Raw genomic sequence first — 24,744 nt, forward strand, 5'->3', positions numbered from 1 at the left:
TCACTGTTCAAACTCTCAAACAAACTGATCCCCAAGAGTACATGGAAGAATGGAAGAGAGCAAACAGCGCTCTAATACTTCACCGCTCCGACCTTCTGCTAACTTGACATACACACAGACAAACATGCAGTCACACACACATACAGCGTTTTACCTTTTGCTAAAGGATGTGAGTGTGACCCACCTGATTTTTCAGGACAGTCCCACTCATTCTTAACTTTAGCTGAATCCTTACATTCTCTCTAAACATTAAAACATATTATTTATTCTGTTTTTAGATTCCCCATTGTCTTCATGCAGGGAATTGTTTCTATTCATGCACGACAGGTCGTGCGATCTCTGTTGGTGGCTGCTGTGTGTCATGATTAAGCAGCAAACGAACGCCCCGGTTTGGCTCCGTGTGCCAGCCTAATTGAGTGCTACTTTAATGCGTTTGGGTCAAACGCACGGAAAATGGTGGGAATTCTGTGGGAAAGTTTGAGCACTCATAAAATGATGGATTTTTAAGCACTCCCTTTATTCCAACAAAATGTAATGAAACAGCCCAATGTGTTTTTTTATTAATGGCATGGAAAAAAAATATATAGGAAACATGTAGGGCTCCCTGCTTGGTGCTCCGTGCTGTGTGTCTCAGTCTGATTTAGTTTATACAAGCATTTGTTAAGCAGTCAGGCGTGTATGTGTCCGGACTTGTGTGTCACTGTTACACTAATGCCAAGCTCCCTGCCATGTTTTTCTTTTCTACAAACATAAAAGAATCAAACACCTACAGCTTCCATAGTTGCCTCTGCGATCCACTCTTTACTGTTCTTTTCTTTTGTGCTCGTTTTAAGTCTCTCTTTGATATAGCAGGCATTCCTTGGCAGTTGTGTAACATGATTTGGGGCAAAAGGAGAGAAAATGAGATAGAAAGAAGGCGAGAGAGAGGGAGAAAGAGAGAGAGGAGGGAAAATGGTTTGTCTTGCTGCGTTTCATGTCCTGCTGTGCGCTCATATTTCTCAGCCCACTTCACAGTTGTGGGGTAGCTGGCTTATCGTGGGGCTCCTCAGCTCTTTCCATCATGCGTGGCCTAACTTAATCTCTCTTGTGTACTGTAAACTGCACCTAATAACCCTGCACACGATTAAAGCAAACATCTTAATAATGGCCTGTCTCATTATCAGCTCGCATTGGGAAAACGAAAGGTTCACTCTTGCCTCTATAATGTGGCTCACAAATAATCCAGAGAACAAGGCAACCTGCTTAGTTAGTGTCTCAAAGAAAACCAAAAAAATAACCGCAAGCCTGACGTTTTAAACGGAATTATCTGCATTTTAAGTAAAGCAAATGTTGCTGATTAATGCTGTGCTTGAGCAACGTTTTCTGCACGTCATGCAGAGACCAGGAGTGAGATGCAGGATTGAATGAATTGTGTCACTCTAGAGGGTGCTGTTTGCTGAGGAAATGTGCTTTCCTCCCTTTTTTCCTTTCCTGCAGCTCACACTAAATTCTGTTCCTCCTGCTTTTTAAACGTGAAGTCTTAAACTTATCCGACCAGCGTAAAGAAGATCGTAATAGATACAACAACTCACATTTAGTGGATATTTTACGTATTGTATGTTTCAGATCGGACTCGACTCTAAAGGCAAAGGAAGGAAAGGATTTCGGGGGAAATAATAAGTCTTCGAGAGACTGTGTGGTATTGTGCTGCAAGGCATGTTTGACGCGATGTTAGGCCACGGTAATCCTTCTTTGTGTGTGTTCTCCTCACCTGTATGTCCCACACACAAATGCCCACAAGATGTTTACACAGGTTTCAAGCAGCCAACGAACGTGGAGAATGAGCTGCCAATCAGGCCTCCGCTGGCAGAGCGGAGACGGGGAAGAATGCGTCCGCGATGATGGTTACACCTGTGCTGTCAGTGATTTCCTGCGGTGGTATTGCAGGGTGTAATCCCTAACATTGCTTGTGTTTATGCTTGTGTTTTAGTTACAGCCTTGATACACACATGCTTTTGAGCTTAGATGGGACTTCTGCTTCATTTACTCCTCATCTTATCCCCGAGGGCATCCTCTGCAGCTCTGACACACACACAGGCTCATCTCCAGAATGTATACAGCAAACTCATGTATCCTCAGTCTCCTATTCACGTTAGATACACAAAACCAATATGCACAGAAACTGAAGACAGATGATTCTCTTTTTTTTTTTATATATCTTTTTCTGTAAAGTTATGTAAAAGGCACATTTGTACTTTTACTTTGTTCTAAATATAGAAAGCAGGAAGCTATATTTTTTTTGTTGTTTTTTGGCTTGCCTTATTTAACCGGATAATTTACAGGAAACGCTAAAGTGTGCCTGTTTCCTTATATACTGAGTATTTGAGGAGGTCTTTTTTTGTTGTTTTATATGGTTTGTGTTTCGTCACGAGTGACGCCGGCTGCACCACTGAGGTCATGAATGGGCAGGACAAACTCTCAGTGCCAGCGACTGAACTCACTTTTTATTTTAGCAAATATGCTAAATTTAGAGCTCAGCCGCAGCCAAAAGTTTGTCCCAAACTCCCTGAATGACACACCTTTCGAGAAGTGACTCTTAACATCTGCTATGTTTATCATAATTACACTTTTTCCTCTTGTTTTCCTTCTATTCTCTCTTTGTTTTCCTTCTCACAGACACAGTAAGTGTTGCTCTGTTTTTCATTTATAAGATTTGTTGGCTGCGTTATTACTGAGAGGATTCTAAAGGAAGGGCATGCTTCAGCTGTGTTTTTGAAAACACTGTGCTCTGACGTTAGTAGAAGTGAAGGACCAGTAAAAGGTCTGCTCTGTTAACACACCCTCTAAACACCACTGCCCAGTGAAAGGCCTGTTGTAATAGTGGCATTTCAATCCTTCAAAGTCAAAGACAGCCAATTGGATAATGAATTTTGGTTTGCCATTCTGGGGAACAGACCAAGTTGTGACAGTGCATAAAGTTACATATGAGAACTTCTGCTGAGTGAGACAGAACCCAACACTACGTAAAGTCTAGCCCAAAATAGGTGCAGCATTGAAGTCCTGTGGTTTGTCTGTATGATGTGACATTGATGAAATCCACCCATCGCTCATCTGTTATTTTTTACTCTGATCCATTATGGATGTGAGTCTGCGCCACTGCAGAGTGGGTAATGTTCGAAACCTGTTGAGTATTAGCTACTCTGTCACTGTTAAGGAGAGCGAAGTGTAAGCAATGTAATTGTACCGCATATTATCAAGGTGTGAACTGACATATTTCCTCTTCTGATTTGTCTTTACAGTGAAGGAATCCAAATTCTCGAGATGAGAGTTCGACCTTTAATTGCATGCTAGCGATCTTCTGGTGAGTTTGTGTTTCCAAAGTCACTGCAGACTTTTTTGATGAGCTTGGGATGTTTTAGTTTTAGAGTCTTCTCCTCTAAACCATTGCAAATCAACCTTCCGTGAACTTAAAGTGTGCATGAGTGTTTTATTTGCCGCATTTGTGGCAAAATCTTCTGTAGCAAAGAGGATACATGCCAAAGACTTATGGTGTTACTGTGGTTTAGGCTTATAAAACTGACGTAACTCCTGCTTTTACTGTTGGCACAACAGTATAAGTAGCCAAGTGCTGTTAACCATTTAGCTTAGAATGACGAATAGAAACCAAATTTCCAGGGTGATGTTTGTTGTGGTGTCCTTAAAAGATTGTTCTCATCCTCAAAATGGCATCTTAACACAAGTCGTTTAATTACGCTACTTTAAAAGGGCACAACCATCAGTACCGTTTGTGACTGTACTGTAGCCCCCAGTACTCGGTGTGCCTCGCCACTATCCCACTTCCAATTAGGCCTCTTCACCCCCCCACCCCACACTGGTAGCCCCTATCCCTTACTCCCTCTTTCAGCTGGTCCACCCTCTGTCTGCCTGTCAGTGTGTCACCCCAGGGTAATGCTCCTCTCTCAGCCCCTTGGGGCCCTTTTGCCTCCAGGGCACTCCATGTTTGCCCAATCATTTGCGAGCCGGATACGGGGATGAATTGTTAACTACAGCAGGTCAGCCAGTGCCCTGCAGCCCCCCAGCCCTCTCTGCTCTCCCTCGACCTGCTGTTGACTCATCTCCATGGCAATGGGGCAGGAATTTCTTTTTTTTTTCTCATGTGTCTGCTGCCAGGCAGTTACCCGCCACCCTTTGCCACTACCGCTTCCTCTTCTCTTCAATCCCTTGGTCTCAGAGAAACCAATCAAAAGGCAGCTGGAGAGAGTCACGTGGTCAGGAAGTGTCAAGGGTGCCCACTGTGTAGCGTGGTGCTGTCTCTGGAGCTTGGCTCAACTAGGTTAGAAAGGCCTTAGAGACAAATAAGTGCCATTTGTTTAGTAGGATTTCCTGACACACAAAGCATGCAGATATTTTTTTTAGATTCTTGCACAATAAAATGTACACTGTGCATGTCCTCTTACCAAAGGCATTGTGATGGCCCAAGTTAACACCATTTACCTCTGTTGATACAAATCTTGCATTCTTTCATGATACGGTGAGTTTGTCATTAAAAATGTTACATGTGACTATCACTGAGATGGTCCTTTAAAAGAAAATTCTGATGCTTTTTTCATTTAGTCATTGTGCAATCTAATTCCCATCATTGTCTCAGTATTGACGAGCTTAAGTGTGTGTTTGCCCCCACACATGTTATTAGCTTAGGGCAGGTGAATATTTGCCTAGCAGTCTCCCCGTATGAGATCAGTGTTTGCCTAGGGAATGTACCATGTCCGATTTGTCATGACACATATTGTTTAGCTCATCAAACTGGTCCCTTATGGCTGAGTTGCGTTGTGCCCTTTCAAGTGAGAAATGTCCTTTTTTGTGTTTTTTCCTCTTTGGTTCAGGACATGTTATTGGATTGTGTGACTTGGTGGAAAAGTATTAACGATGGCATATGAGTGAGAGGAGTCCACATCGCCGTTAAGAAAATGAATGCCAGTGTGAACATCACCCATTATCCTCCAGGCACATCCCGTAGATGCAGATGAACTCTGAGAGAAGCTGGCTCTCTCCCTTTGTGGTTGTGAGGAAGGCTCAGCAAACTCATTTCTCCCACTGCACTTGAGTGGTTAACCAGCCATTACCCATGGCATGTGCAGCTTTTCATTTAGTCCCAGAAAGTCTTAATCTACAATATTTACTACATCTTAAACAGCATATGTGTTTGCATTTAAAGTGTCATTGAGTAATGGTTCGGTGTTTTGTGGATGTCTGTTGAACAATGTCCATATTAGTCACTATTAGCCTGCAAGTATATTCGAATAGCTGTGCGCCTTTTGTGAGTCTGTGTGGCTGTTGTCCTGTGCCACTATCTGGGTGGTCCTTATGGCTGATTTGATGGTAATCCGCATGTCCCATAAATCAGTGTCCAGGGTTTGGCCGGGAGCTGATGCTGTGTTCCTCACTGGAGCAAGCAGCTTTAGGCACTAAACCGAGACCCCAGCTCCTGCCCTGCCCTGACCTGGCCACACGTCAGCTCTCCACACCACCTCTAAAATAACTCATCATGCATGGCTGCCTTTGGAAAATGGCCTCACTTCTGAGCACATATTAGCCACCAACATTATAAACTGTGTATCTGTATATTGTGATTTCAGTATTTCAAGTTCTCAAAACTTTTTGATCATGTATATTTTACTTTCTGTGAATTATTATAGAAAGTTTTTTATTTTCTTTACTAACATTACACTTGTTTGTTCTGACTCGTGGCTGACACAAAGTGACTCTGATAGGCTTCTAGAGCCATGCCCTCAGCTGAGATGCCTTATGAAAGAGCTAAGATTAAAGTCAAATCTCAGTCTTTGTAGGGCCTACACTTCTCTCAGAGAATGAGGAGGGAGGGTAAAGGCCCGTCCGGCTGTCTGGCTTGCATACAGCTCTCTACTGAGCTTTTATCTAGGGAGATTGCTTGCAGCTCAGTCCAGACCCGACTCCTAGGGAGTGCACAGTCCTGAGACCTGTGGCATTAATAAAGATAATGCTGTTTGGAATAATAACAGTCAATTCTACTCAAGACAAACAACAGACACAAGTGGGCATAATACAAAAGAAACCTAGATGAAAGGCTGGTAGGTAGGTCCATGCACCTCTCTGGCTCTCTTGTGGGAACTGATGGAGCCTATATCAGTATGCTCAAATACAAACAGCACTGAGTGGGACCCTATATCAATTTTGACGCTTGGTGCCATGGGGCAGAAACACAATTTGTTCTTTTGTCTGCCAAGATCACAGAGGGAGAATGGTGACTTGTCTTTCCTTTCATTTGTTTCCCTCTCGCTCAACTCCTTTTCATTCTCTCTATTCTTGCTTTCAGTGAGTACAATTTAGTTTGATGAGCAGGTGGTCTTTTTTTGAATCTTACAGTGCTTTGGGCTCCCACCTTTGGCGTGTGGGGCTTTCAGTTGGAGTTAGTCATGTAGGCCAGAATTAGAAGGGTGGAGGAGAAGGAGGAGAAATAGGTCCAGTGTCTTGGTATTGGCAACCTTAGCACCCTGCAGTCAGAACCATGCAGTGTGCAGATTGAAAGAGTTATTTTGTTACTTAAGCTTTCAGCCGCACCCCAGATGGCTTTTGTGCTGGCCAGGGACATACTTGGGGACAAGGTTAAAGTGACAGAGTCCTTTAGGCCCGTTGAGTCCCTGGGCACAGCAGGTAAAGCACTGTGGACGAGACAATGAAAGCACCGCCTGCTCTGCACTTTTCCGTCTTGAATCTTAACACTGAACCAAAAGAAAATAGGTGGTTTCGAACAAAGGGAAACTTTTACTTCTCACCACACCCACAAAAAACACACATGTACACTGCATGAAGGTGAGATTCAGTACTTTCACTGCTTTACCTTTGAGGTCATGTTTCATCACACAGATACTATTTACTCAGCTCTGTTACTACTTAAAGGAATTCATGGTCAGTCACAGTATCTATCAGACATGATTTTGCCATAACCTCCATGGTGACACCTCGACATGCGAACGGTTTTGTGTCAATCATCCTGAACAAAATACAGTGCTCAGCTGTCTACTACTTCTAACTATATTTATTTTTGTTATATTTTAACAAAGAAAAACAAACATGCTCATATTTAAGGAACTTGGAAACTAGTTCAGTCGCTCTTCTGAACCACCGCTTGTGATGTTGAACTCCATGTGGTCGCAGTTACCTATTTAACTGGGACACACGACTTGGGAAAAAAGTCTATTTAATCGCATTGTCTGTGTATCTACTGAATTTTTGCATTGCTGATTGCATGCTAACTAATTCAGCCATAATGCTATGACAAACTTGTCATTTAAGTGTCTAAATATGCGACCGTCACTAGAGATGGTCAAGGCTAAATCATATCCCCACAGAATATGGCTATCATGAAGGTAGTGTCAGAGTGAGTAATGAAGTGGTGATAATATGGTGAGAATGTCGTGCTTTGGTCCTTGAAGTCAGATCTGTAAATCAAACTGAGAGGAGTGATTTGGTCATACTGATCTGTTAGCCATTCTCGGTTTGTCCCCCAAGTGTTTATCATAGAGCTTTCACAAGTGGCCACTTCTGCTTGCACTGATAAACAGCACGGATTGGATCCAGACCCTGCTGGGTTATAGCTGGAGCCCTTGGGCTTGTAACCACACAGACTGAGAATGTTAGTCATTTGTTTATTATTGGCAATATTTGCCTGCTCCTAATCTTTGGCTGGATTAGCCAGATTAGGTGATTCTTATCCTACCTTTTTCCACTTTGGCATTTAGGGACATTTACATTTTGCATGTTTTGCTAATGGCTGCACTGACAACATGCGCATGCATAGACATGCTTTTAGGCTTGTGCACTAATGCGCGAATGTGTGTTTAAGTAAATGCTATTGCACATGTATCGCTGAAGGATGTTTGTAATCAAGAGTTTGACTGATACCCCTCTAACTTCTTCTTTATTGGAGGAATCAGGGTCTGTAGGAAAACTATTGCTGTGGCTGATATTTTATCCCATGCCAGGTCATCTTTGTGGTCAATGCTTGGAGCTGAAGGAGTGTTTGGATCTAGCAATATAGGGCTCCAGAAAATATTTTTTGTCATTTATTTTTTTCAAACAGAAACACTCGCAAGAGCCCTGTAGGAAACAATTAATCAAAGAAGCTGAATGTCAGTGCGGCGTCACTGGAATCGGAAATTAGTGATGTCATGAAGATGGAGAAAGTGGTCAGAATGGCGATTTTATGCCAGTTCTGTGTGCCGTGAAACTACTGGCCGAGAGTCACCTGGATCAGAAAGGGAATAGGGTTTACTGAAATGAGCTAGCTTGTTTAGTATGACCTTTACAGAGCTGATCCCAAACACTACATAAATCTGTTTCCAGTTTCAAAACACAACCACGCACATGCTCATTAACATGCCGTACTGCTTCACCCAAACAGTGTTTTTGTGGGTGAGAAAGTCCTGCAAATCTGCACAAACGCCCAGCACGTAATTCACGCTCCTCAAATTCCCCCACAAACATGCACAGAAGCATGCACCACTGCTGCAAGATGGGCAGACATATAGGAAGTTTGTATCTATGCGTACGAGTGTGAATTTTGAGGTCAAAAGTGTAAGAATGATGGTTTGGAGTAGTCAAGTTGGGTGAGAATCTGATCTCACAGGGCGGAGGAGTACAGTAAGTCACTAGATTTATGTTAAAACTGCTGCTTTCTGGATGTTTAAGGCATGTCAGACTTCATTAGTTTCTAAGTACATTATTAGTCTCTTTTTTTATTACTTTTGTCTCTTTAGGTAATTTTCAGGGAAATAATCTCGCATTTAAGGATGTTATGATAGTTCTATATAGCCAGGGCTAAATGCTCTTCTTATAATATAAGAAGATAATTATATAAGGTTATATAAATGTATAAGGTTCTCAAAAAAAATGTTAGTGTGTGATTTGTCATTACTGAGCTCTTGACGTTTCTGTTTAAAGTCTTGTTTAAAGCGAGTTGTATTTTAGAGCCATCAAGTCTATAGTGAGTCACCGCCGCTGAAATTTGGTAAAGTCTCAAAGATTAAAAATCCCTCGGACATTTTGATAGAGATGCTAATATTGGGTGTGATTGACAAAATGAATGTTCAACCCTCCTTCAGCATCCCTTCTGACCCACCACAGAAAAGTCTCTTTACTTGCTGCACATGTAAGCTCTTCAGCTGAAGCAGTCACAGCTGAGCTTCATGGGGTGTTAGTTAATTGGCAGTTTTTGGTATGTGCAGATATGCTTCACTATGCATATCTTCCTTAATGTGCCCACCACTATTTGCTTTTTTTTAAAGTGTCCTTTAATTGGCTGCACAGTCACAGTCTCCTGCTTTAACTCTCCCCTGTGGAACCTAAATGTGGCCTGTTTGACCTCGAGGCCTCGGGGTGAGAACCTTGTATTTGCAAGCTTTAACCATCTGCTACTTACAGTTTTTTCCATCATTTCTCCTCTTTCCCTCTGTTTCTGCTTCCAGTGTGAGTTGGTGATCTCTTTTTCATCGATGCAGCATTGGGTCACTGAAAATAAAATCCGCTCTGTTTCAACGCCTTCCCATAACCCTGAACTATTCTGTTTTTTTTGTGTGTGTGTGTTACTCCATCGGCCATAGTTAGGCCATGCTGTCAACATGGTAACATGTCTGCCTCCTTAGACGCCAGAAAAGGCCCCAATGTTGGACTCTAGAGGATCAGTGCTAGATCTGACCATGCATTCTCCCTACACACCAGTCACTTTTAACTGGCTGTATCAGCAATACTCAAAGACCTGAGAGTACTCTGATCCCACCATGGGGTGTATAGCTGTGGCTCCGGCTGTGCTACACTTTAATCCCCTTTCCTTTCAACCACAATGGGAAACATGTGCTTACTCTGTGTAGGGTACAGGCCCACCATGGGAGAAGCTGTTTACCTTTGCTCCAAAACTAACATTTCATGGATCTTGTGACAATTCTTGGTCACTGCACCTTCTGGTTTAAAAGGGTCGTAGAAGGTGACACTTTCATCTGAGACTAGATGAATCTTTACCGCTGCTGATTCTGAATAAAACTGTTTCCTCACTTCACACCTTGTAAAACTTGACACACATTTTTGTCCAAGTATGCATGGATAAAGGGAAGAGTTCAAGGCCAGGTTTGGAAAACAAAATGACATAAGGTACATTTGAATGAGCAAGGGGTGCAGCACGTTTGCTTGATTCACACTTTCCCAGTCGTAGGCCTCGATTTCGATCTTTGTCTAACATTCTTCAAGTGCAGTGTATGATGGTTAATTAATGGCACAGCAAGTGGGAGTTCCCACTCAAACCTCCAAAAAGGGGGGTTTTGCACACCCTTAGAACTGAATATGTCTTATTTTAGAACCACCTGAACTTCATTATCCTCCTAAGTTTCCATGTGGGTCAGTAACACCAATATAACACAGATTTTTGTACTTTCTTGCTACTTGGTGAGATAAAAACTATATCCAAACACCAACCTAATCCACCATGTGGACATTTTCATTAACCTAGAGCTAAGGTCATGACCCATGTCACCAAAGTTCGGTCCCAGTTCTGGTGATGAATGGTTTATGTGCTGCCAGAAAACTTCAACAGAAAGATTCAGAGGTGTAAAACAGAAACAAGTAACCATATGTCACGCTGGAGGGCAGGAAATAAACTCCAGATGAAGACACTACATTGTGGTTTATTTTGCTTATGTGTGTGGGTGTGCACATACTGTAATGTAAGTGAACTGTAGGACTGTCTTTTGAGTTGCACAGCACACAGCATCTCCATTTCCACCAATCTATTCTAATTGTAGGATCATAACAGGTTTTTTATTGATCTATTGGTCTATGACTTTATCAAATATCCTAAATATCTAAAATAATGACAGCTATCATCACAAGTTATAATGTGGAACACTGCTCGTTTTCTTATTCTAAATATTACAGATAAAACCATAAGACATGAGAAATTCAACTGGCAACTCAGTGGCTAAGACTGTTTTGATCAATGTCTTGCACCATATTGCAGCTGTTTAGACACTGGACCTCTTACATAGCAGATACTAGATACCCTTCACCTTCATTTGTTCTGTTATAACAAAAATAAGGCATATGGTTGTAGAGAATAATTTCTTGTGTTGTTACCTTGCCTTAGATACAGGGATAAATCAGCTTTTTTGATAAATTACTATTACTATTACTTGATTGACATGATTTGGATTGTTGAAGCTAATAAGGTTTGTGTCATATATTAAATATTTGTATCGTTTATTTTAATTTTTGGGCAACGCAACCAGAGCTTCCAGTTCAATAGCTTTTTGTGGGCATTATGCTATCTCAATTTACATTGACTCTAATCTGAGGCTTTGGTGACCAATTCTAAACTTCTGACTGGTGGCACTGTGTGATTTAGACACTGGCCTCCACAGGTGTGGCAAGTGATCTGAGGGATGAGTGAATTCTTCCTGAGTAATGGTAGCCATGATTTGCTCCCCATGTTGCCCTGCTCAAATCTTCCCCTTCCTGTTGTCTTATCTGAGCATCCAGTGCAACCTAAACCAGGGTGCGGTGCCTCTGTTCCTCCATTCCCTGTGCAGCCGGTCCCCATTGCTGGTTTTCTCAAATGTCACTGTGAAGAGAGAATGACCCAGTTGAGTTGGACTGACTGACAGAGTCCTGACACCCCATTGTAGGCACCCTGTCTCAACCTGCCACCCACAGCTTCCCACCTTCTGACCTTTGTGGCACCAAGGGCAAAACAGGCAAAGGCATTCAGCTATGCAGTAGATCCACGAAGAACTTTCTTTGTTTTTATAATGGAAATTGAAAAGCATTGATTCTTCTTCCAGACTCAAAAGTAATTTAGATTTCCTTAAAACATTTTTAAAGACGTAAATGGTAAGTGGTAGTAGACGGAGAGTAGACTAAAAAAGTAGAGACTTAACATAGATTGTGTAGAGACAATTTATACTTCTCCAACTGTCTGGATTTGATTAAGCCAAACAGTCCACCAGCATCAAGCCAAGCATCCTCTTTAACACTGTAACTTAAAAAAAAACTGCAAATAGTTACGAATCTGACCACTGAAGCTAAAACGCACAAAGATGTTAGATGTGTTCAGCAGCGTATCATAGAACCAAGCAGTCATTAAGGATATGCACACTGTGTATAATAACTTTGCCACACCGTGCTTATTTATGTGCTAACCCAAACTTCATTACTCCATAGAATAATAAGGCTTGTTTAAAGTAAAATCATTGACCAAAGCCAAATTGACACTTACTTAAGCTTGATAAACTGTTATTTTCCTGGCTTAATTCTCTGGTGCATGGTAACTTGAATAGGATTTGAATCATTTGTGAATCATCTATCATTTGCATTCCTGCCAAATACGCTATAAACATGTTTCCGCATGTGTTCATTCCATAGCTGATCTGCCAAACAGCAGTCAAAGGCTGCTGAAAGAAGGCTTATCTCACAGCCTTCTATGAAAATATATATATTTCTTTTTAATGGAATGTGGAATCAAAGGAATCTGCGATAAATTAACTGGATATTGCATTTTTTTAAATGATTATTTTGGCCAATGTCCGATGCTGTCAATTTTTTTTGTACATTCACAAAGACAGGAAGTTTTGTGGGGAAAAATCTGATTAACTGAGTGTGTGTGTGTGGGTGTTTTTGTTTGTGTCTGAGTATAGCCACCAAACTTTGAATGTGTGTGTAGACTTGCAGACCTTAGCTCAGCTCGGAGATGTAATCTGATTTGCAGAAAGGAACGGGTCGTTTCACATGACTGGTTTAAAGGACCGCTGGCGCAAGGTTGTGCCAGTGTCCCTGACTGATTTGTGTGTGTGTGTGTGTGTGTGTGTGTGTGTGTGTGTGTGTGTGGATATATGTACTTCAATACTTGTGTGTATACACCTACAAGTATTAATTTGTTTTCACAAAGTGCAACGCAGACATGTGATCATTTGCTACTATAGGCTTGCCTCCACTAGAAAAAGAGAGGTGTTGAAGTTTGCAATGTGGTCAAACACACCAGAGTTTTGCTTTTATTCCGTTGTTCTTCGGTTTAAACACGGTTTATTTGCAGAAATAAAGCCACCACTAATTAACAGTCAATTACACATCTGGAAAAAAGCAAAGCTCTGCTACAGACTCGGATGAAGGTTTTGTTTGCAGCTTTCTGTTTACACATCTCTTATAATCAGAGCTTTATTTTGAACTAATGGACCATCAGAAATTATATCAAATAATTGAAATCATCCTGTAGCCTGAGCCCTTTTTACAAGACTGCTAGGATTAAAATCCCCTTAAAGCTTCCCCTATGAATCTGCTGGGTTGTTTTTTTTTTTACATAAATAGAAAAAAAATGTTTATTGATGTTTTTGTGGTCAAGATTCTCAGATGGGTTTTTTTTTTTGAGCTGGAAGAGGTCCATCATGTGATTTTCATTGGAGAGTGGCCGGAGGAGACGACCACAATAAAACACACATGAGCGTGTGTTTGTGTGTCATCTGGCCTTGTTAATAACTGCAGGTTGTTTTCCATCTCGAGGTCGTCAACTGCGGTCATGGCATACACAAATGGAAGAGAGGAGGCCCTAGGAGGTGATATCAATGAGTGCTCCTGGGAGTGTCGTGTAAATGCATGCACAGGTCTTGTGAGTTTCTTAGTAATTGTGCTTCTGAGAGTTTGTGAGAGTTGCAAGTGTGTGTGAAAGTGCTGTTGCTTGAAAGTGTTTTCCTGTGTGTGGAGAACTCATAAGCAGGATGATGTAGCAAGCAGGAAGCTCTGATCCCAATAGGCGTGTCAGCAGGAGTAGTTTTTCATAAGGTAGTAATCTGACCAGACAAAGGGGTGTCCAATATTAAAGAGAGCCCCTACCCCTGAGCTAATCAAGACCTGACCAACCCTTCTGCTGGCTCACCAACTCTCTAAACATTACCTCATCTGGAGGCTTAGCCTAGCCACATGCAGCTCCAGTCTGCTGGTGTACATGATAACTCACTTAGCACAGTATGATAGCTAGAAATATAAGAAAGGATATAAAAGAAATGGGACCAGCACACAACTACCTATGGTGCCTAGTGCCAGGGAAAGGTATTTTAAAAGGCAGAGGAAAGAAAGAATCATTTTACCATGTCCTCCAGAAACTCTGGGAAGCAATTTGCCGGTATTCAGTTTCTCTCCCCACCGTCCTGTTATTGCTGTTTTCCCCTCAACTCTTGGAGCCTTCAACCTGAAAAGGAGAGTTTTTTTAGTTTAGGCTTTGTGTCACTTGGAAACAGTGCCTTTGTTGCCAAGGCAACAGTTCTGGGACAATGAAACTCAGAAGCAGAGAGCGCCTTTGTCTTGGAATGGATGAAGAGTGACCGACGCTGTCTTTGGTCCAGCCTCTTAACGTGTTTGCATGTGCTGTAGAAACCTGCAAGAGTCTTGATTCAGTATCTACCTGAACCTCTTGACCTCATAAAATAAAACCAGCACACCAAATAAATTTTAAATGTTACAATGGAAAAGCTACTTTGGCTACTTAAATTTTCCTGGGATGCCAGGTTTTGCGGAGCTCCCCTGAAACCCTAGATTTACACTAAGCAAAGATGAAACGTAGATCTCAGTTTCTAATCCGGATTTGACTTTTTTTAGTTTCTGCGAAAGTACTGCTTTCACTTATTTTTATATACAGTCATGCATATATGTCATTTTCTGCTTTTGTTCTTTTTCATATGGTTAACTTCTACATGTACAACATGCTCACAAATTTCAGTTATTAGAGCTAACAAACGATAGTGCCCATAGACTCCATATAAAAGAGGCTTTGGCTTACCATGTTAAATTTCTTGAGCTTAAAGTTGCTATGTTTAGGCCAGAGAGTAATTCTGAGCTATTAGTTATCAGCTAATGCTAGCAAGCTAGGATAGCAAGCTACATCTGTCAGCTGTATGGGTCCATTTCACAGACAGAGATATCAGAGGTGTACTGGGGTTTCACTCACAGGCAGCGGAGCAAAGAGCAAAACTCTGTGCACAGATTGTGCAAACTCATAGCAGGATATTATTTCTCCCATTCAGTGAATTAGCAGAGGTAAAGACTAGAAAACCGGTACTGCCTTTAGCTGCCTATGCCAGCTGCTTAACCCTGAACATGCCATTAAAAAAAAAAAATACTTCTACATACTGCAGCTTTTTTGGCTCTAATTTGAAATATAATTTTGCATGAGTAAGTGGGACTTTCCCTAAATGAGTCAAGTCACTTATGATCTGTATGTCTGTGAGAGACCTGTTGTTTTTACAGACACTGGAGAGGAAGCAAGTTGTCTTATGTACTATTCATTTATTTTAAAAAGATAAAGTGCACATGACCTGTAATTCTTATTGTACTGTTGTTTCCTTCTCTCTGTTTTTTCTTGTTATAATATTTAGAGGCCAAAATGGGAAACCATATAATTAATTATAGGAATATTAACATAATCCAAATCAGTTCAAGCAAGTGTACTAAATGATTTCATTTTAACACCCAACAAGACTCAGAGATTATACAACACTGCGGGTTAATCTTGTGGCATCTGTAAATCAAGGGAACATTTGGCATTACTCATTTACAGTTATCAAAGTTTCTTAATACAAGTTTGGGCAGTGTTGGTCGAGATAAAATATGACTCCAGTTTTTTTTTCTTTTGTCTTATATGTGCACCTCTCTCTGAATCACTTTATTTCGCCATTCTTTATCTTTTTCAGATGATCACCAAGAAGGGGCTGAGTAATGGAAACATGACCTCAAGAGATTCAACAGGTAAGATTCTGTCTTTTGTTTGATCTTAAAGCCTAGGAGTACGTGATTACACACAGTGTCGTCTTATGAGGAGCAGCGACCGTTGCTATAAACAACCACAGTATGGTATGTTGACTAAATAAACAGAGGAAGAAGTGGTAGTTCACATATATGAGAGATGTGATCAGGGTGGTGCCACTGGATTCATGCCCGTGTTCTTGCTGTTTTTTTTATTGTGTAACCCAAGTCATGACAGCACAGTAAAGAATGCAGGGACACAGAGATATCACTTCAAACACAACTTCTCTCAGGAGCCTCAGATCCTTTCAGTGGAACTGAATGAAGATATGCTTTGATGGCCCACCACAGAGTCGGTGGCTTTCAAAGAAACCTGTTGATGGGATTGCACAGTGCACCCAGCCAACTGAATGAGTGGTACTGTATTTGTGCCTCTCAGGATACTCCTGGGTGTTCTCATTGGAGGTCAGATCTGCTTGACCTCAACATGAGTAGTCATTTTCTGTAGATTTTTTGGCTTGCCTTATCTTTTTTTTTTTTCTTCCCTTCCATCTTGTTCTCTCACCAAATGGAGAACTGTGTATGGATGGCAGGGTGCCAGCAGACAGGTACAGTAGATGTGCTGATGAGGGATGGTGATAGGGGCAGGCCTCAGTTGCAGCCTCGGGCAGAGAGAGACATACACAGGCAGGCGTAGACTCAGAGGCAGGTTGAAACCTGGTGCTGTATGCTGATGTTTCTCTGCTTGGCTGTGCTCCAGGGTGAGGCATGTGAGAGAAACGTGGGAAGGGAAAATCCAGAATGGAGGCCAGAAGAGATGCACAAAGTCAGGTAAAGGAAATCTGTCCTCCTTTCCCTGATTTTCAAAACCAAAGCCACAATGAAAAAAAGAAGGGTAGCTAAGAATGTGTAGTGGTAACAAAAAGTGAGAGCGGGAATAGGCGCATGAAGAAAGAGTACAAGAATGAGGCTATACTGTACACTGATGGAACGTGACTACTCACAGGTAAACCAACTCAGAGGTGCAGACAAGCAGAAAGAAGATAGGAAACATTGATAGATGACTGCTTATCCTCTGACATGTTCCTTCCCCGGGCAAAGAACAAGCGGGGCAGGCCCGTCCTGCCACTTTTCTGCCATAAAACATGCAGGGTTGAGTGGGTGGTAGACAACGTCATGTCATTTTGTGGAGGGTAAAGCAAAGCCTGGGTTGTCAGGAGAGCACCTCTGTGTATTATGTCATCTTAAAAGCAGATGTTGAAGCCAGATTAGATGAGAATTCAGAAAATAACTCAGCTGTTCAGCTGCTTATTAAGCAATTTGCTTATATTTCTATCTTTAGTCTTAAAGATGGACTTATCTTTCTTTTCTTTTATGAAAAATAGTTAGCTTCATTTGCATGATTACCTGGCCTGGTACGCTGTATCCAACAAAGGCATCTGGAGTTAGCCAACACACCATAATGTGATAATGAGGCTGTGGATAATTCTTCTTCTCAGGCCCATTTCTTTTGTCAGCAGTTTTTTGAAAAGAGCCAGTTCTGTTCTGCTAAAGTAATCAGCTGCGCAGTAGTTGATCAGTTTTGATGTTTTATTAATTTAATAATTATTTGACGTAACTTTAAAAAACGTTGACTCAACATTTTAAGCAAAACATTGTTATAAAGGATCCAATACTTATCTTTTTTTTTCTTAAGCGCGGGTATGAGAAATGTCTCAATATTCAAGTAAGTGGTTTTGGGCTCCAGTCAGTCATTAGTTTCTGTATTATGTTTCCAGGATCATACTAAATCCTGGTTTGGACTGTTGGACCAGCATCCTCTGAAGCAGATGTTTGCTCCTGGCAAGGCTGCCGACAACATGAGCTCCAACACTGGCAATCTAGCTCCCAGGATTCAGTGAGCAGCGTGAGCTTGGAGAAGCTATGACATAAACGCAGCAGGACGGTGAATCGCGTTTTGCTGCTCAGACATCATGGAACAGATCAGTCAGCCCCATCTGGAGAAATGCTCTATAGAAGAGTCATATATTTACCATAGTTACTTTGATGGATACAGCATGTTGTTTGACTTTATTTTTCTAATTGATTTTATGATGATAATTTCCCGGCATCTATGTATCTTCTCTTGTTTTGCAGATTTTATTTACAGTGTCGCTCATTCAGTAACTTCAGCATTTAATGTGTAATTTTTGTCATTTTTGGTAATGTGACTGTTTTCAAAGTGGCTCTTCTAAAACTGCATAAGAACGTTTATCCAGGGAGGAGCACAAAATATGTCTCCTACTGTGTATAAAGACTTAATGCACATGTGATTGAGATTAATCAGACGAATCACTCAATCAGTGGATATGTGATTTTCATCTTCGACAAAGAAGCCATTGTCATTAATGTAAAACCATGAATTCTCCTTCTTACGCTGCATTTTTTTGTGACACATTGGCAGCTTCTGCTAATTTCAGTTAATAATCCTGTCAAGCAGTTTATTCTCATTATGATTTATGACTCCATAGCTTTTGTTGTTTTTGTTAAGCCCTGTTAGCAGAAATTAAAAGGTGTATCCAAGCTGCTGTTTGTTTGTGTTGTCATTCCAGATACATGAGATAAATGGTTGGATGTTTCAGTGGTGTTCATTGTTACGGTTATTCATGCTGGCTTCCTTACTAGTTAGGCCAGTATGTGCTAGTCTAGCATTTGAGGAATAAATGGGGTGTTATCTTTTTTTTTTTCTTCAAAGGAAGACAAGGTAAAGGTGAACTTTACAGTAAAAATGTAATATGTTACATTTAAACTGAAACAGTGATTTTTAATAGTTTTACTGGCAATCGCAACATACTGAATGTATATTTTTGGTTGATGTTACAATGTAATGTGTAAATGCATCACTTACTATAATCACAAAAAATTGTAGAAGTAACAGTAAAAAGATGACATCATTTTGCTGAGTTTACACTCTACAAACGTGTCACGTATGATGTTGATGGAGAAGTGCTTAATGTCACATAATAGGTCAACGTGTGTCAAAATGCAGGGAGTTTCCAACCATACTGTGGAAGAAATCCCCACAGATCCCTCGTCTTGTCCCAAAAATATTCAACATACGTCGCTAATGCATGCATTGTTTTCATTTAGTCTGAGTGACTTCAGCATTTCAGCAGTGACTTCCCATTCAGCTGTCTTTCGCTGTCATTTCAGTTACGATTCAATAAAGTCTGCGTCAGGGTGGGTGGGAGCTAAGGGCCATGTGGGGAGAGGGAATGGCACATAGGTGAAGGAGTGTATAGTTGCTAGGGGTGTAATTATTCCTCAAGGGGTTACTTATTGTTGTCCTTGCCTCAGTGATAAAACAAAGCTGACTGGGCAAGTTCCATTACAGTTTGTTCAGGCTTTTATTCTAGTGCTTGACAACTTGTCTCGGGCATCATAGGAATCATATTAAGACTCAAATTTGAGGTGGACGAGGTCATAGCCGTCTGAAAAAAAAAACCGACAAGCGGGATAAAGGCCCCGGTGGTGATGTTTTGGAAGTTGAGCTTTGTGACATCTTTATGGCCCTGCTTATGTTCAACAACATTAGCATGTCCACAATGCACTTCTCTGCTTGTCTGCCTCCCCCCTTTTTTCTCTCCTCCCTTTTCTCACACACATACACATTTACACAACTCAGGGGGGAAAAAATGACCTCTCGGCAGCTCTCAATTCACTGCACTTCTATAGCCTTGAATGGACCGGCTCAACAAAAGGTGACATAATTTTCTCAGGGTTTGATTGGCCCCCTCCATGCCACAAGATGACATCATGCGAGCCTCCCCCTCAAACACTCTACCACCACCTCCAGCACTATCACACAACCCCCCCTCTGTTCTTGGATGCTGTGTTACCAAGACAACAGAGCTAGGCCCAGGCCATGGGGCAGGACTTGGCAACGTGTTGCAGCTTGGCTGTCCATAATAAGCTCAGGCAGCGTTGCTGTTGTGTTTGTGGTAAACAGTCTTGGGAAATGATACGGGGGAGACGGGAAGAAGGGATGGGATAATGATAGGTTGCCTTTTCATTCAACCTCTCCTCTACATGGAGTATTTATGTAGCTATCAGCGTCAGGAAGTATTTCAACAAGAAGTGTCAAGTCACAAACCTTTGATGTGAAGATTCTTGTCAACTAGTGAACTCTTACAACTTGAAGCCTCCACATGGTTCTGGTATAAGGTTTACTCTGTCTCCATTTATATTCAAGTTCAAGGAGAGAGTATGTGCCCACAAGGCATGGCTAATTGGCTAATTTGCTTTTATTAATTACAGATTTTTATCCTGTTAAAATACGTGATGATTAAAATACATGATTTTTCAAAGCTGTACTTTGTACTTGTTGCCTTTAAAAAATAATAATGTCAGCATATGTATTCCGAATTTGACATAATATGACACTTTTTCTAAAACTGTGGGCAGTGGTGGTATTTGTCATTCCACTGGTCTATGACATCAAATAATACATCCTAGGCTCTCACACAGAATCAGAGCCAGAAAATCTGCTGGCTGCCTATGGCTCAGCTCTGTAAAACCTGTGTCCTTAACTAATGAATGCCACTTTTCATACTGGTATGCATCCAGAAATATTACAGGCCCTGTATACCAGACTATCACACACATACAAATGACCATTTCCCCTTGGAATTGTCATTAATGAGGATAATTTGAAGGTGGTTGACATACAGCTCTGAGCCAAACCTTGTTGGTTCCAAACTCTCCTGCAGCACTGATGCCTTTCAGCACGCTCCAAACCATTTCCTCAAATTGGTGCTGTATCCCAAGAAAAAATGACACAATTACCACTTGGTCTTGGAGAGAGTCCATGCTTCATGTTGAACATTACATATTGCACTAAAGAGTCGTGTGACGCATGTGCCTCTGCTGGTACGTATTGATTTAAATAGTCAATATAAGGTCATTTTTTTCCTTCTTTCCATGCAGGTTTTTGTCTTTATCGTGCCCATCATGTAAAGTCTCTTACCCATTTTAAAGTGCTCCTCTCTCTAGTTTTCATACTTTGCCTTTCGTCTTTCCTGTGGTGTGATGTGATTAACTGTGGTGCACAGGGTTGGCCCCTTTTTGGACTTTGTTGGACGAAAGCAGCTTTAGTGGGTTTTTGAGCTTGGTTGAACACCGACTGGGTATCGGTTACCTCTGGCATGCCGAGGATGCGTGGGCTCCCAATGTCCATGACGTCGATCTGCTCAGCTTTGCTTGCAAAAAAGAAATGGTGGGAATCTGCTATACCCTGCCCTTTCTCCTTATTTTCCACAATTGTTCTTTTATGGAGAGAACCTATTTCCAACAGGTTTTCACGTGTCATGGGATTTACCTTGAGTGTATTTTGGCTGTATTTTCCCAAGTAAGAACTTCATCAATAAAACGACTTCAAAGTGAGAGTGACATTAAGGTAACAGATACTGCACAACTTATTCACTGTGACAGCCTTGACTGGACTGGAGGGGTGACTCAGATAAGGTGGTTGCATGGCAAACCATCCTTCGGTCTGGGCAAGCACCATCTATCATCCTCTCCATCACTTGCCTCTCTTACTCACTCCTAATCCTCATTGAGTAGGGGAAGGAGAGACTCGGTAAGCAGCAGAGGATGAGGAGGAGGGGAGTGACAGAGCAGGCCAAAGGCTCCACTGACATCCATGGGAATCTGCAGATCCATTCAGTGGTAATTATCAGCATCAATGCAAAGAGGCAGTGGCAAGGCAAGGGGTGGGGGCAAGGGGTGTGGGAGAGTTTTGGGGGTGGGATTGGGGAGAAGGAAGGGGGTTGGGGGAGGGTCGGTCAAGGATAGAAATAATGGTGCAGATCCAAGAGTGAAAATGAGAAGAGGCGGTGAATTAGAAAGAATTGTGGGTTTACTTTCAATTATGGTAAATATGACGTGAGCTTCATGAGAAAGCACATGTTGATTCAAGGCAACATTTCCCTTTAGCTTTCTGGAAAAGTGATTACCATAATATATTTATACGACTATCTGTAACAGACATTTTATTTCTCTGATTAAGTCACTTCTCACTTTGTTTTTGGTCCAGGTCAGTGCTTTTATTTAATTACTGTCAGTGGAGATTATTTAATTTACTTAGACTTAAATTAAACCATTATTCAATTTTAAAAAATGCTTTCAACTTCTTGCTAAGGGCACATCTGCAATCTGAAAGTTTTTTGTATGTACAGTATTTTTTTAATTGATGTTTTAGAAAGAAAAAAGGTTGCATGGACATATATGAGCCAGTGTAAAGTGAAGGAGCATGGCAGAAGTTCTCAAGTCCAGGATGCCAACCCTCTTCCCTTCCTACATCATACATCACTCTGACAGGCCATTTCACTCCTGGATTCAGAATCCAGGCTGAGAGACCACCTCAAACACTCTGGGCTTGTCACCGCATGGTGAGAACGTCACTCCCAGGCCACTGAACACCACGTTTGAACTTTGGCCAGCTGGCAGAGCCGAATCTGTTCAGCTAAGAAAATTATGACAAATGATTGTTTTTTTTTTTAAATTCCCTTTCCTAATTTTACACAGAAAATCTGAAAATTTTCCAGCAGAGGGAGATTCACCGCATCAGCTCTGGGTGACCTTTAACGACTTATAAAGAGGAAGAATCAAATTTAAATGGAAAAGACTAAAATTTTTGGGCGTCAGTTCTCTCAAACAGTGTTGCTCATTCCTTTTCTCTGTGGAGAAAAGGTCAAGTCAAAGGTCAGGTCAGCACTTGTCTTCTTCGTTAGAAAGTCTGGTGATACTCTGGACTTTACCAAAAGAAACATTGTCAGCTAGAGATGTTTCATTATGCCTCTGATGAATTTAGAAGGATGGTGTCAACCTGTCAGCTCCAAGGATAAATGATGTCTTAATGTCAAGCTGTCAGAAAGAGGTATCGTAAAATATGGTGAGAATGCTCAGAAAAAAGGCACTGTGGTCAGACTTCTCCTTAGAGGTGTGTGGTAAGTTAGGGTAAAAGTAAAATTCCCCTAAAAGCACATGTAGCCATGTGTTGTTTATTTACAGTTTATAACGTTTTATAAGTGCTTGAGAAAAAAAAAAAGATCACTTCCTTTTTAAATGGAAGAAACATCACGTTTGAATCCCAGGTAAAACACCTTTTTTTGTTTGTTTGCTTGTATGTTAGAAATTTCTATGACGTTTCTTGACTCAACAAGAAACAAAAACAGGTTCATGTTCCTCATCATTAAAGGTGGTTCTTGAAGTCTTTATAATCAACCTTTAAGACTGGATTTTCTGTATACACAAGAAGGAAGCTAATTACTTCCTGAAAATAGTAAATTTACCATTTTTTGTTGCGTAATTAAAAAATATTGTGGGATCTCATTTCGTTGTAAAAACCAGCATGATGGTTTTCTACCTCCCACACACGCCCACCAAAGCAGACCTCTTTGGTCAGGGAAAAAGAGTGACCCTGTGACACACACACACCCAAAGTTCCTTTTTACACACAGCACTTGAATTTCATTTCCTGACGTGTAAAGCTAACAGAGCGGCGCGGAGCAGCGAGAATTCAAGTAGTGATCTGTCACAATGATAGCACAAAGATGGTGGCGGTGCCAGCGTGTGCAGTTTGCTTTCTTATTTATTTCTTAAGCTTGCTCTTTGACAGATCTGCATAGAAAAATCCTAAAACACACCGTGAGTTGTTGCACACACACAGACGTACCGTACACAGCCAATCGCGTTGCCAGATAAGACCTGTCACTCCTGTATCTAGACTGGTTGATAGCCATCAGGTCTGAAGCTACCCGGCCCTTGTTTACACAGTCTACACACATGAGTGAGGCCCTCAGTACCAACACACAACTCTGATTCAGCTGCTACACACCGTTTCACATGCATGTACACCAAGGTCGCCATCATATAGCCAATGTTTGCACTTTGCAAGGAAAAAAAAATCACAGCTTGGGAAAATCAAACCATGAACTTGTGCCAGTCCTGTCCTGCATTCAATGTGGAACGCTTAGTGGCTCCTCTGCTCTTACAATGTGCTGAAAAGCAAGAGATATGCTAAAATAAATATTGCAACACTCCTATGTCCCCATTAAGGCTTAACATTCTGGTAACTGTGGGTAAATAAGGTTAAAGCCATGATGCGCTCTGCATGTGCAGAAATCATAGGAATCTGACACGAACTTAGATGCGCTTTTATCTTGAAACAGAGGATGTAAAAATACTGCAGACTCAGGGCTTTTCTTCCCTTGTGATTGTATTTCAAAGGCAGCTTTCTCTTGATATTCATCCTGCTTGAAATGTAGCCCAGAAAGTTGATGTTATGTGATCTTATCAGAGAAAACGTCCCTTTTCTTATTAGAAATTCAAAAAGCTTCCCACGTCTCTGAAAACTCTGAATTCCAAACAATAGAAAATTTGTATTTATTTTTCACTTTTAATGCAGTGTCACTGCATTTCATTCTGCACCTTGGACAAGATGTTTTTTTCTGGTTAAATAATATGACGGATAATAGCGTAATAATGCCTGCCCCCTCCCTCCCCAATTAAAAAAACATTGAGTTACACAACCTATCAAATCATGAATCTACATTTTCTAAACATCTGTAAAATGTCTGTCCATGACTGAGCAATTCACTTTACAAAATGCGTTTACTTAGCTGAGCCACTCCCACAGTTTACTTCCCCTGTGTGCAGAATCAAGCATGATTTCACACATTTAAGGGAAATTTATTTGGATGGAGAAACGCGTCGCACTGGCCCTCTTCCAGTCAGTTAGTTCTGGGTGAAATGCAGCAGGAGTAGTAGTCACACAACACTTAAAACAATCTGATTGGGGAAAGTTAAATACTAAAACCCTTTTTTTTTCTCTAAAAAAGCGAGATCCTCTTAATATTGATGTTTTGTGTGATATGTTCCGATGCTGAGACACTTTTTTTCCTGAGGTTTCCAGGA

The 24,744-nt window shown here is 41.2% G+C and overlaps 1 long non-coding RNA gene across 1 annotated transcript in view; it reads left to right on the forward strand.

Moving 5' to 3' along the window:
* The window catches only part of LOC146711436 (uncharacterized), a 47,041-nt gene extending 28,690 nt beyond the window's left edge, over positions 1–18,351 (forward strand). The window contains exons 3-6 of the long non-coding RNA XR_014920166.1: positions 3,279–3,340; positions 15,738–15,792; positions 16,550–16,620; positions 17,568–18,351. This is a non-coding gene — a long non-coding RNA (uncharacterized LOC146711436). The remainder of the gene's footprint in view (positions 1–3,278; positions 3,341–15,737; positions 15,793–16,549; positions 16,621–17,567) is intronic.
* The last annotated feature ends 6,393 nt before the right edge of the window (positions 18,352–24,744 follow it).

The sequence above is a fragment of the Copadichromis virginalis genome, linkage group LG4 (assembly GCF_057382275.1).
Source record: "Copadichromis virginalis isolate Kocher_CV1m ecotype Utaka linkage group LG4, C_Virginalis_male_GT1.1, whole genome shotgun sequence".
In the NCBI taxonomy this organism is placed as follows: Eukaryota; Metazoa; Chordata; class Actinopteri; order Cichliformes; family Cichlidae; genus Copadichromis; species Copadichromis virginalis.